This window comes from Cervus canadensis, chromosome 25 (genome assembly GCF_019320065.1).
Source record: "Cervus canadensis isolate Bull #8, Minnesota chromosome 25, ASM1932006v1, whole genome shotgun sequence".
NCBI lineage: Eukaryota > Metazoa > Chordata > Mammalia > Artiodactyla > Cervidae > Cervus > Cervus canadensis.
The window spans coordinates 11,864,584-11,877,046 of NC_057410.1; the positions used below are offsets into that span (position 1 = coordinate 11,864,584).

General features: G+C 41.1%; 1 protein-coding gene across 8 annotated transcripts in view; it reads right to left on the bottom strand.

The window, feature by feature from the left end:
- Positions 1-11,539, bottom strand: part of MDM1 (Mdm1 nuclear protein) — a 45,935-nt gene extending 34,396 nt beyond the window's left edge. For 5 of the 8 annotated variants that reach the window (XM_043446990.1, XM_043446991.1, XM_043446996.1 and 2 more), the window contains exons 1-3: positions 11,406-11,539; positions 3,697-3,820; positions 259-469 (exon numbers count right to left, since the gene is read on the bottom strand). The gene's annotated coding sequence lies outside the window, so the exon portion shown is untranslated. The remainder of the gene's footprint in view (positions 1-258; positions 470-3,696; positions 3,821-11,405) is intronic. The other 3 variants (XM_043446992.1, XM_043446989.1, XM_043446993.1) reach the window with 3 other exon arrangements.
- Between the last annotated feature and the right edge of the window lie 924 nt (positions 11,540-12,463).

Below are 12,463 nucleotides of genomic sequence, written 5' to 3' on the forward strand. Positions count from 1 at the left end.
ACACCTGATCTAAAGGACCTTTTGCTTTCTCTTTTGTTATGCCCTCAGGGAGCTGAATCCAGGGCAGAGATCAGGAAGATTTTAACTAACTTTTGCTCAAGATTCTTTCCCCAAAAGGTAAATTATTTGTTGTCTGTTATCTCTCTTTTATTCTCTTACAGCTTCAGAAATGAGAGTAAAGCTGGTTTAGAAATCACCATTTTAGCAACATGGTGAGACATCCTCACATATGCATATGTATAATTTTCTCTGAAATACCTTACAAGGTAGCTGAAATTCCAGTTTCCAGGCTCAGCAATGCTCTGGCACTTGTAACTTCCCCTCAGGTCACACTTACATGGGCTTCCCCTGGTAAATCTTGAGCTCGGCCTTTGCCAAAAAGCAATCAGTCTGACCACTGCTTTCTTTGGCATTTTCCCATAGGTATTAACTGCCTTTTCCTCATATGAATGAATTTCTGATTGCACAACTGAAAAAAAGTAAAAAATATTGAGTCAATGGATTCTGCCTTAGAAGCAAAATTGCTGATACTTCACAATTTTTGCCAGCAAGAACCAAATAAACAGTCTGTGATTAAGGCTTACAACTGAACCAAGTGCAATTTGCCCTCCAGACTTTTAGCCCCGTATGCCTTTGTTGACAAAGAAGTGTCAAGCTTTTGAATCAGTGGGGCACCTTTTGGAGGGACTCCAGTTTCTTCTGACAACACGGACTTTTTGTGTGTGAAAGCCTGAGGGACTCCTTGCCATACAAGGCTGTGGCTGAGTACAGTAATTCTCAGTAAGGCATAAACCACTGCACGCCTTACATACGTAATAACGTTGTGCCTCCACTGAACAAGATGCAGAGAACAAAATTGGCGCGGGGAGGGGGATGAGATTCCTTCCATTTTAAAGCCTTCACAGTTTAAGATCCTGTTATCTAAGAATTACCTTCTCTTATCTTCACTGATTACTCATCGTTTTAAGTCACCATGCCTACAGATTTTTCTAGAGTTGCTAATTCAGCAGATTTGGAAGCTTTAATTTTCTGACAACTTAAAACCAGATGTTGTGTCTTAAAGATCAGATCGAAGGATGCTACCCACTTGCCTTCCTTAGAATCTTGTAAATTTCTAGTCTGCCAAAATAAATTTTGAAATGGTCTTTTATCACATAGTTGTGATAATTGCAGATCAAGACCAAATATTGTTTCTGAAATCAAGATTAAGACCTTGATAATTGCAGATCAAGACCAAATATTGTTTCTGAAATCGCTGTTCTTTCCACTAGCATTGCTATATCAAGTATCAATAAGGGATCAAGAATTTCTCAGCACATAAATCAGTTTTCCTCTCCTTAGTGACTGATAGTTGTTGGTTCCCTTAAGAAATTTGTGTTTGAATTTTGCTGAAGCAATGAGTTCACAAATTCTTGGTACTGTGCTGTTCATCCTTTACTCTTAACTTCTGTTAATTGAATTAATGGTGATTGACAGTGTAGTGAGTGATAGGCCCAATTGTGAAATACACTGAATTTAAAGAAGTTGTTTCAGTATTATTGAGAACTACCTGTGAAGTAAATCTTAGGTATAATGCTCACTTTAGTTAATCATGGCTATGGCAGACACTGAGGAGGACTTACTCCAAGTCCATTCCAGCCTCCCTCTCATGTCCTACAGAAACTAGAAAGCTAAAACTCCCTTTGACCTTAGATGGCTTGTCTGAAATGCAGGGAACCCAGATTCAATCCCTGAGTTGAGAAGACCCCCTGGAGAAGGGAATGGCTACCCACTGCAGTATTCTTGCCTGGAAAATCCCATGGGAAGAGGAGCCTGGTGGGCTACAGTCCATGGAGTCACAAAGTCAGACACGACTGAATGACTAACACTTTAGAGGGCAGCTCAAGTCCAGTTAAAACTTACATTCTGCTCATAAGAAGCACTTAATGAATCAGATAGAAGAAAATGAATTAAGCAGAAGAAAGGGAAAACATAGGTATCTGCTATCATGGCATAAATCATGGCAGTAACAGCCGCAGCCTGATTCTGAGTTAACAGCTTCCTGATTGCGGGAGAGGTGACACGGCTCTGGAAATAGGGCTTGTAGCAGTGGCTTGTTAATTTAGCAGGGAGTGTCCTGCTTCTACAACTTCATGACTTTAGTGAATCTGTCATGTGGCATGGATCCAGAGTCTACTTCTTCAGATGTCCCAGTGAATCTTTAAGCAACTTGTATCTGTTACCATAATAATGTTGTATAGCAATTATTTCTAAATGCAGCAACTTAAAACAATAACCTTTATTATTGCATGAATCTATCAGTCAGCTAGCCAGTTCTACTTGTTCAGGTTGAGCTTGGCTGATCTTACTGAGCTTGCTCATGTGTTTGTGGTCAGCTGATGGGCTAGCCAGAAGCTGACTGGTCTCAGATGGCCTCAGCTGGGACAACTCCTCACTGCCCCATGTGGGCCCTTGTCTTCTAGCAGCCTAGACTGGATTGTTCTTATGGAGTTCCAAGAGGAAGAGCAAGGTATACACAGCTCTTGAGGATTCGGCTTAGAAACGGCACACCATTTCTACCACATTCCATAGGCCAAAGCAAGGTTCAGTGAGAAGGAAACAGACTCAATCCTGTGATGTGAGGAGTTACAAAATCACATTGTAAAGGAGGAATGAAAAAATTTGGGCCATCATTGCAATAAATCTGCCTCAAAATGCACTAAAAATACTTTTCCTGTTTTGAATTGCTAGAATAAATTATGTCCTCTGCAGTTTAACTCCGACTTGCACAGTGGTGGATTTGACACTTTCATTTATCCCCAGTCCCTCTTAAAACTCTAAAAAATGACAGTAAATGAGGAAAACAGGTATAAACTGATAAGGTCAAAGAGAAAGGCAGAGGCAACAACGGCGAAATAGTAATATCAACAATACTGGTGACATGAAGAGCAGTCTGTGGCAGACTGGGTTCTCTGGGAAGCAGACTCTGAGATGTAGTTACATGTGCTAAATGTTTATTAATGAGGGCCCTGGGGTTCCACACCTGTAGAGGGAGAGCAAGGGAGCAGGAGTGAGCAGAAGTCCAGCTGCAAGACCAGCCTCACCACCGCCTCAGCCAACTCCATAGGGAGTCCAAAACTAGCATGGCCCATCAGAGTTGTCCTGCATTGGACCCTATTGGCCTCCCTAGGAAGTGTATGGCCTTGGACACGGTGGCTGTCTGCAGTGAAGGTAATCCCTAAAGGGGCTGAAAGCAGGATATAGCCTGCTGAGCTACATTATTGTATTATTTTACTATTATATTATTTATACTTTATAATTTAACTTAAAATGTAATTTTATAAATTATATATTTAAATAAAATTTTATTTTAATTTAAAATATAATTGTTTATACTTTATACATTATTATATTATTTCTATTTGTTGAGCCAAGCTCCACACAGCCAATAGCAGCAGGATATGGACAATGCATCACTGTAAGCATCTTCCCACTACATAGTCAGTGTTCTAACAAGTAGTATATATTTGAAGCCATAGGCCAAAAAATGTCTGTTCCCACTGACAGCTAGTCTCAATGCAACTATTAGAGTCTTAGGCCCCAAACCTTCAGGAGTGAAGAAGGGTACGTGTCAGCACTTGGCTCCCTTCGTTCAGGTACTAGGCCTAGATTTTACTGTGCCCTTTTCATTCCCCATGCTGATCTCCCCTGCCTTACCATGTAGCATGGTATTATACTTGGCCTCCACAGAATATCATCCATAGCCTTGTATTTCCAGATATTCAAGCAGAGTTGGTGCAAGGCAATTAGGAAAGCCAGATCCAGGGGCCAGCAGGACATTCTGATGATGGGAATTGGACAAAAGGCAGAAAAAAGATGGGAATTAGACATGAGAAGAGCACAGAAACCCCTACTCTAGAGGGGAGCAAGGAAAACAGAAATAATCTGAGGATCTGGGCCCAGAACTCATCTTTCTACCTATAGATGTGTAAAACACAGCATTAAGGAAAATTATCAATGTTAGTGAGACCAAAAGAGAAAAAATATTGGCTCCCTAAAATTAATTACAATAAAAGTCATTTATAAACTGGTACTACCATTTATGCCTAATTCCCCAGTGGCTCAGCGGTAAAGAATCCACCTTCGAGGCAGGAGCCACAGGAGATGCGGGTTTGATCCCTGGGTCAGGAAGATCCCGTGGAGGAGGACATGACAAGCCACACCAGTATTCTTGCCTGGAGAATCCCATAGACAGAGGAGCCTGGCGGGCTCCAGTCCATAGCATTGCAAAGAGTTGAACATGACTGAAGCAACTTAGTACCATGAGGCGCAATAGCACTTATACGTCATACACTGTGTTCAGTATATTAATTGGAAAGCTCAACTCTGCAACTCTGTTGCCAGTTGTTAGTGTTTGTTAATACGTCCTTGTGATCCAAGGCTCACACCATAGCACTAGAGAACAGGTGAGCCAGAGGGCAGCTTCATTCTCTTCTGATGAGAGAGAACTCTGTGGAACAAATCCATGTTTCAAATAAGTGTTCTTTTTCCAATATAAATCACTCTGTTATTGTAGGTGTACTACTCTCTTGATCATGGGCTTCTACTGTTAAGAAAGTGTTTGTTTCAAATATATGCTTTATCTTAGACAAATGCAGTAAGATATGTGCAAACACGTCATGAATTGAAAAGTGCTGTAGAAATGAGCAGTTTTTGTTATGAGGTATTAAGAATGGTCTCCTTTTATACAATTTCTCATGTTTGCTGTTCCTAAACAATAGAACTCACATGGTTTAACAATTTTTCTTTTTTCTTATTGATGTGTAATTGCCATATAACATTACATTAGTTTTAGGTGCACAACGTAGTGATGTGATAACTGCATATACTGCCAGACGATCACCACAATAAGTTAACATCCATTCCCATACATAATTGCAAATTTTTTTATCTTATGATGAGATCTTTTAAGATCTACTCTTTTATCAGCTTTGAAATTGCAATATTGTGTTATTAATTATAGTTGCCATATGGTGCATCACATCCCCATGACTTATTTTATAACTAGAAGTTTGTACCTTTTGACCCCCTTCACCCATTTCTAACATCATTAATCTGTTCATCTCAAATTTATTGTAAACAATACCTTTTACGATTAGTGTTATTATTATTGTCTAATATTTATTGAGTGCTTGATACATGTCTTAGGACTATCTATACTGTATCAGAATGGTTCTCTCAGGAAAACAGAGCCACTGTAAGTGGTATAGGAATAAGGAACTTCATATAGAAATGACAGCTTACATAGATAGAGAGGAACTGGGGAAGTAAAGGTCTGGAAGGTGGCAGTTGTAGGAATGGAGAGTCACTGGTGACTTCAGCCTGAAGCCCTGGAGTGTGGGTGGAGGATGTTAGCTCATGGGAGAGCTCTGAGAATGCCGCCAAAACCACATAGTGAGAGCTCGTGGAGGGGGCTGTAAGCCCCTGTGTCTGCTGAAGCCCTGACGAACCTTGGCAACTATTATCCCCAGAACAATGGACTCCCTTCATACACCTTCCAAGTCTTGCACAAGTCACAAACTCAAAGTCTCACAAACTCTAACCTGGAACCACTAGAAAGGGGGATTCTGGGAAAGGTAATTCACAGCCTTAGATAGAGATGATGTCAGTGGTGCCAACTTACCAATAGGCAATGCAGCACACAGACAACTCTATTATCTACAAAGGACACGCTGCTGCTAAGATCTGGGGGCAGTTAAAATTGGGGTCACAAAGAATCAAACACAACTTAGCAACTGAACAACAACAGCAAAAAATTATGAGATGCTCAGTAATTTGCTTGAGGTCACATGCTAATAAGTGGCAGAGGTAAAACTCAAATGGAAGTTTGTTTGATGCCCATGATCATACTTCTGATAACTATTTTCTAATGGCCCCTCAAAAATCAATAGAAATACAGATTATCTGTCATAATATTTCTTTTTATATTATTTCCTGTCCCTATAAGTACCGGAGGCATATGTTATGCCGAGTCTAGAACATTGTGGGTAAGAGATACAGATCTAAGAACTAAAGTGATGAGTCAGGGCTGCCTGTCTCCTTGCAGGGACATTTCTGCTGCCCGCAGTATCAAGTGAACTGCTAGGCAGCTTCCAGAGCTACATTGTCAGAAAGTTTCTTTTCTTTTTCTGATTGGAGAAAAAATAATATCTACGCTACTCAATTCTCCAGTTTTCTCCACATACTATGCTCTAAACAATGTACCTTGGGCTGCCTTTTGGAGAGGGGCAATGCTTTCCATTACCTCAAGATGAGTGAGAAGAGCTTCAAGGGAACATTTGGAGAGCCTGACGTGGATAGCGTCTTTGGACTCTGTGACACAGAAAGGCTATTATCTCATTCCTGCCTGGGACACACAAAATAGTGAAAGATTACAGCTAAGTTTTCTGGTTTAATGGCAGAATGATGAGAGGCGGCTGCGTTAGGAACAGACTACATTTCTGCCCACAGTAGGGCAAGACTGTTTGAGCTTCCTAAGAGCCAAGTTGAACAGATGAGAGGGAGCCATTGACAGCCATCATGTTCACTCCTGCCTACGACTGGAGGGGAAATGTGACCCAACAGTGGATGGCCAGAAGTCCAGGTGCTGAGGGTGGTATCGCGGTGACTACTGCTGCACAGTCCCACCTGCACCAAGAGAGCTGTGGTCAGAGGTGGGCACACCTCCAGTACATCCCTTGAGGGACAGAGCCAGCAATTGGGCACCTGCCCCGTCAGAGGAAATCATCAGGTTACAAACTGCACAAGCTACAAAAGCTGTTTTTTTCATTTAATCCTCTCTCCTTTTGAGCCTGGCCCTGAAAAGGTCAGAAACAGCATCTAGAACATAAAGAAGAGAAGGAAGGTGAAACACTGAAGAAGAGAAATCAGTTATGCATCTCTCCCCAGTCAGGCACATGTCTGGATGGAGAGAGGCAGGAGGAAGGGAAAAGGGAAGTGAATCAGAGTTTTGTGCTTCATGAGAACTTTAAAATCACTAATTGGAGGCTGTTTTGTGACTAAAGCAAACAAGGGATTTTTTTTTCTGAATGACTAAAAAAGTTTGGGACATAGATGAGATTCTGTCCAGAAAGAGGATTTAACAGGAAGAAATGGGAAAGAATAAACCTGATTTATGCTTTATCCTATTCAGTCCGGCTTGTAAGTAAAATGATTATACCAATACAATGGGAGAACATAAAGGAACATAAAGAAACTAAAGACATAGCAGGATAGTAAAATGTCATATAAAGAGCTAGAAAATAAAATTGAGGACACATCCTGGAAGTTGGATCAAAAAGAAAAATAAATCCATGAAAAGACATAAAAGCCATAAAAATCTACAGTCATCAAAGAGGTCCAAAATCTGACATAGGAGTTGAAAACGAGAAAAAAGGAGAAGTGTAGAGGGGCAAAAAATGGTAGAAATATTTTCAGAATTGAAAATATGGGTTTATAAATTAAAAGTGCATATGTATTAATTATTTAGCAAATATTTGAAAATATCTTATGAGCTTAGTCATATTCTAGAACTACAGCAAAGACTAAAACAAGCAAAGTTCTTGCCAAGGGGCTTGCATCCTACTGTGAGGAGATAGGTAATAAACAATGAAATAATAACATGATATGTCAGAAAGGGGATAGGTGTTATTAAGTAAAATGAGGACAGAGGAATATGGAACAATGGGGTGGTGGGAAGGGATGGCTCTTTTAGATCAGGTGGTCAGCAAAGCTGAGCCAAAGGGGTGATAAGTGCAGACATGTTGGAAATGTAAGCAGAACAAGGGCAAGATTCTTTTTCCATTTGTTTATGATAAGTCCCAGTTACCTCGAATAGAATAATAGGAACCCAAACAATTGAATGAATGAATCAAGGCATAGGAGCAGCATATGCAAAGGCCCTGAAATGAGAACAGCCTTGGTGTTTTTGGGGGATGCTCGTGTAGCTGGAGTAGAGGAAGCCTGGGGGGAAATGATAGGTGTGACCTTGTAGGCACGGCAAGGACTTTGCATTTATTCTGAGATAGACAAGAATCCATTGTAGGGTTCTAGACATCAGAGTATCATTATGCAATTGACATTGTTAAAGAACTACTCTTGTTACTGTGAGGAAAACAGACTGTACAAGGTCTAGGGTGGGTGGAAGCCAGGAGACCATGCTAGTCTAGGCAAACATTATCGGTAGCTTACGGTAGGATAGTATCAGTGGAGATAGTGAGACATGATCCGATTATTGATAAATCTTAAATATATATTGGAAAAGACTTGCTGATGAATTGGAGGCCATATGTGAGAGCAACAGAAACATTAAAGTGAGGCCAAAGGTTTTAGCCTAAACAACTAAAAGAATGGAGGAGGAAATTCTTAGATGCAAGGTGCACATGCAAGGACCAAATGCAAGGGTGAGAAATTGGGGGTCATTTGGATTTATTAATATTAAGATGCCTAAGAGACACGTAAGTGGAGATAGCACATATATTTCTTTGCTAAATAAATAAATTTGGGGAGGGGTGTGGCATGTTCAAGTGTATCTTCCCCAATACCCTGCATCTATCTCAAGGACTAGACAAGTGATCAGATTTTAAGGACCATTTCCAATCCTGAGACTTGACAATCCAATAGTCCTCTCCTCACACTTAAGTAAAAGCCATTGATTCTCTCCTTTTAAAACTCCTGTAGGATCTTTTCTTCCCCACATGTATGCCCTTCCTTTTCCACATTACATTCTCCTTATTGCCTCTAGCTTCTTGAAGTATGAAAGTGAAAGTCGCTCAGTCATGTCCGACTCTTTGCAAACCCATGGACTGACTATACAGTCCATGGAATTCTCCAGGCCAGAATAGTGGGGTGGGTAGCCTTCCCCTTCTCCGGGGACCTTCCCAACCCAGGGATTGGACCCAGGTCTCCCACATTGCAGGCAGATTCCATACCAGCTGAGCCAAAGGGAAGCCCAAGAGTACTGGAGAGAGCAGCCTACTTTCTCCAGGGATTTTCCCAATCCAGAAATCTAATGGGGGTCTCCTGCATGGCAGGTGGATTCTTTACCAGCTGACCTGCCAGGGAAACCCTCTTGACGTATAAGTCTCTCTTATTTTGGAAAAAAGAAAAGAAATCCCTTCACTTGACCATCCTGCCCTTTCTTCTTCATTTCCCTGACAAAACTATCATTCCTCCATTTAGTCTCTGAGGACACTTTTTCTCCTTATCCCCAGACCCGTCCCTGAACCAGTCCTTTCAAGGCTCAGCCAGCAGCCTGTTCTCCGGTCTGTTCACCCTCACGGAGGCTCTGCACGCTCAGCACGTTCCTGTGTGCGACTTCTCAGCGTGGGCCTCCCCCAGGATGCGTTCTTGGCCATCTGCTCTCCTATCTGCCTGCCTTCTACTTCAGAAAGCTAATCCACGCTCATAACTGCAATTAACACCTCTGTGCTGACAATCCCAACTGTTGTTTTCAGTCTTCACTTCCTGTCAGAGTTGGACTTCCTGAGTGCTAAGCACAGTGGTGGTCTAGCGCAAGCGCTAGAATCAGATGGCTTGGGTTTAAATCCCAGTCTAACTGCATAAACTGTATTAACTATTCAACCTCTTGTCCTTCATAAAAGGGGAATAATAAAAGTACCTATCCCAAACAGTTTCCATGAGGATTAAATGAATTTACAGTGTAAAACACATAGTGTCTGGTACATAGTAAATGACAAGCATCAGCTATCATTATTGGAGGTCATATTGTCATTGCCAAATATATTTATCCAACACCAGGCTCCTCATTTGCTCCTCTCCTCTTTTAATCAATTCTCCTCCAGTTTTCTGTGGGATCTCTAATTCCCAGATCTAGAGATTTGAATATTTGTAATAACCTTTGACTTACCTCTATTTCATTTCCTCAGTCCAGTCAGTTAACAGATAGGCCTTGCTAACTTGCCTAATTTTTCCTCAAAAGGCCACTTCAGGCTTTTTCTTTCCTCTTCTTCCATCTGCCATACCCCAGACTGGTCCCCATCTCCTCACACCGCCACAGCCAGAGCAACCACCTCCTCAGTGGTCTCCACAGACTTAGCCTCCAACCTCTAAACTAGGAAAATCTTCTCAAAGTCTTTGTCTGTTGTTCTGTTCTTCACTCAGAAATTTGCTGTTATCCTCTGTTTCCACTCCATAAGGTAGACAATCCTCTAAGTACAGAGAACTTTCTGGAACTACCATAATGAATCTCCATTCTGTTCCACTCACCTGCTTTGCCAGCTCTGTCTCCCACTGCCCCAAGACCAACTCACACTCTCTCTGGTCTCTCTGCTTTCCTGCATGTTGTTCTCACCTGGAATGCCCTCCTCACTTTGCTTCATCCAACTCATTCTAACCTGTTCTTCCACTCAGCTCAAACTCAACCTTCTCCCTGAAGAGCATAAACCCATTTAATCTCATTCTTTACTGCTGCTACTGAAACCAGCATTTGATTCTGATCACATATTGTAGCAAGTTACTCCATGTAGTTTTAAATATGTCATTTTTTGTATGTATTAGATTATACGATCCTGGAAGGTTGTAACGTTTCCTAAACGGCAGTGTTCCTGCTCCATCTATCCCCTACTGCACACCTAGGGAAGTCATAAGTAAATGGTAAAGATTCAGAAAACTCTGATAATGTAAAATAATAGTCATAATAATAATGCACACTATACTATATCCCAAGTACTCATCTAAGGAGTTTTACATTTATTAACTTTCTTAATCCTCACAATAACTTTATAAAGTAGGAATATTATTATTACCATTTTATAGCCAAGGAAACTGAGGCACAAAGGGATTAAGAACATGCTCATGATTGATCGTTGACCCAGAGTAATTTTCACATATGGAGATATGTGAAAGAATGCAGAATATAATCAAGGAAGATTATATCATAGAAAATATATTGAGTACCCAAGAAAAGAAATTCTAAGATTCATCCTCACTTCAGTTATGCAAAAACTTCATTTCTGGGATGTGAAGGGAAAGGCATAAACAAGGGATCACTTAAATAAAAAGATACAATCTGTCTTCTCTTTATTTCTCTGATGCTAAATGAATCAAGAAGAGAGCTAAAAAACATCTCATCCCACCTTCCACCTCCCCACTCCCATTTTATGAGTGAGGTCACTAGGATTGCTTTGAGAGCTCACCCAACCATAATCATCAGTCATTATGAAATAAGCATCTGTGTAAATTGGCAACTGCCTTGCCCTAGAAGGAGATCCATGTTCCATGGTGTGCCGTGATAGTTACTTACTCTCCTCTTTATCTTGCCACGAGGAACAGTTTGTCTATATCCAAATAATGAAGTGCTGTATTAACTTTGTCTGTTTGAAAATCAGTTAAGTATTCCCTGTGAATAACAACTCGTCCACACCTACCTGAACTCCAGGTCTTCATTCCAGAAGAACACAACAGGGCTGAGTGGTGCTTCTATGACTGGCCGAACAGCCCTTACTCTTCACACTGAAAGCACCGTTTCCTGAAGCTAGGCTCTCCCCTTCCCCCAACCCGCATCACCTCCTGTGTGAAGGAAAGACTGCAGCTTGTTTGCAGCACACAACTAAGGTGGTGAGTTGAAAAGTTGAACAGATCAGTCATTTTCTGTGGCCTAAGTAGGAATCTGTACCTCCTGGCTTTTTGTTAGAGGAGGGGAAAGCAGTGGCCTGTTACCTCAGAAAACTCTGCCCTGTTAAGAGGCTGGCCATTCAGAAGATCTGCCCTGGTAGTCACACAGGTTTTGCAGACCTGGTTAAAAAGTTCTTGAAATGGTTATCTTTGCTTACAGTAGTAAGTTAAAAAAATGAAATGAAAATTAAGAAAGCTTGTAATATAATCAATATTTCATGCCACCTCATTAGTGTTTGAACATGTTTTTGCCAAGCTCAGATGATTTCCACACGGGTGGGAAATTTCAGATTTCATTTTACTGAAGACAATTAACTTCACTTTGAAACAGTAGTTATCTAGATGTCATTCTACCTCTGGAAAAATATGTGTGCTTGAGGAGGTTTGAGCTGCCACACGCAATCTTGACTGGCGTTCAAATGGATTATTCACTGTCTTGCCTCTAGCATCAGTTCGGCTTTAATGGCTTCTATTCTTCAACAGTGCTGAAAGCGACTGGAGGCACTACAGATTCCAAAAGCAGCCTGCCGGATGATGCAGAGAAGCTGCAGGGAGCATACATTGTGAGAGAAGGGTGAATGCAGCTTCCCTGAGACAGGTGTGCGTTAATGTAACCATGGTTTTTAATCTCCTCAGATACTCTCCCTGCAACTATACAGGCTTTGTATAGTATGTTCAAAGGAAACATGATAATAGCTAACAGCTGGACACTTTCTAGTACTTTCTTATCAAGTCCTTCTAGTTTGCAGCTTTCCAGAACAAAGAGTATCCCTCACGCTTAAGCCCGGAAGCTTGATTTATAAACTTAGTG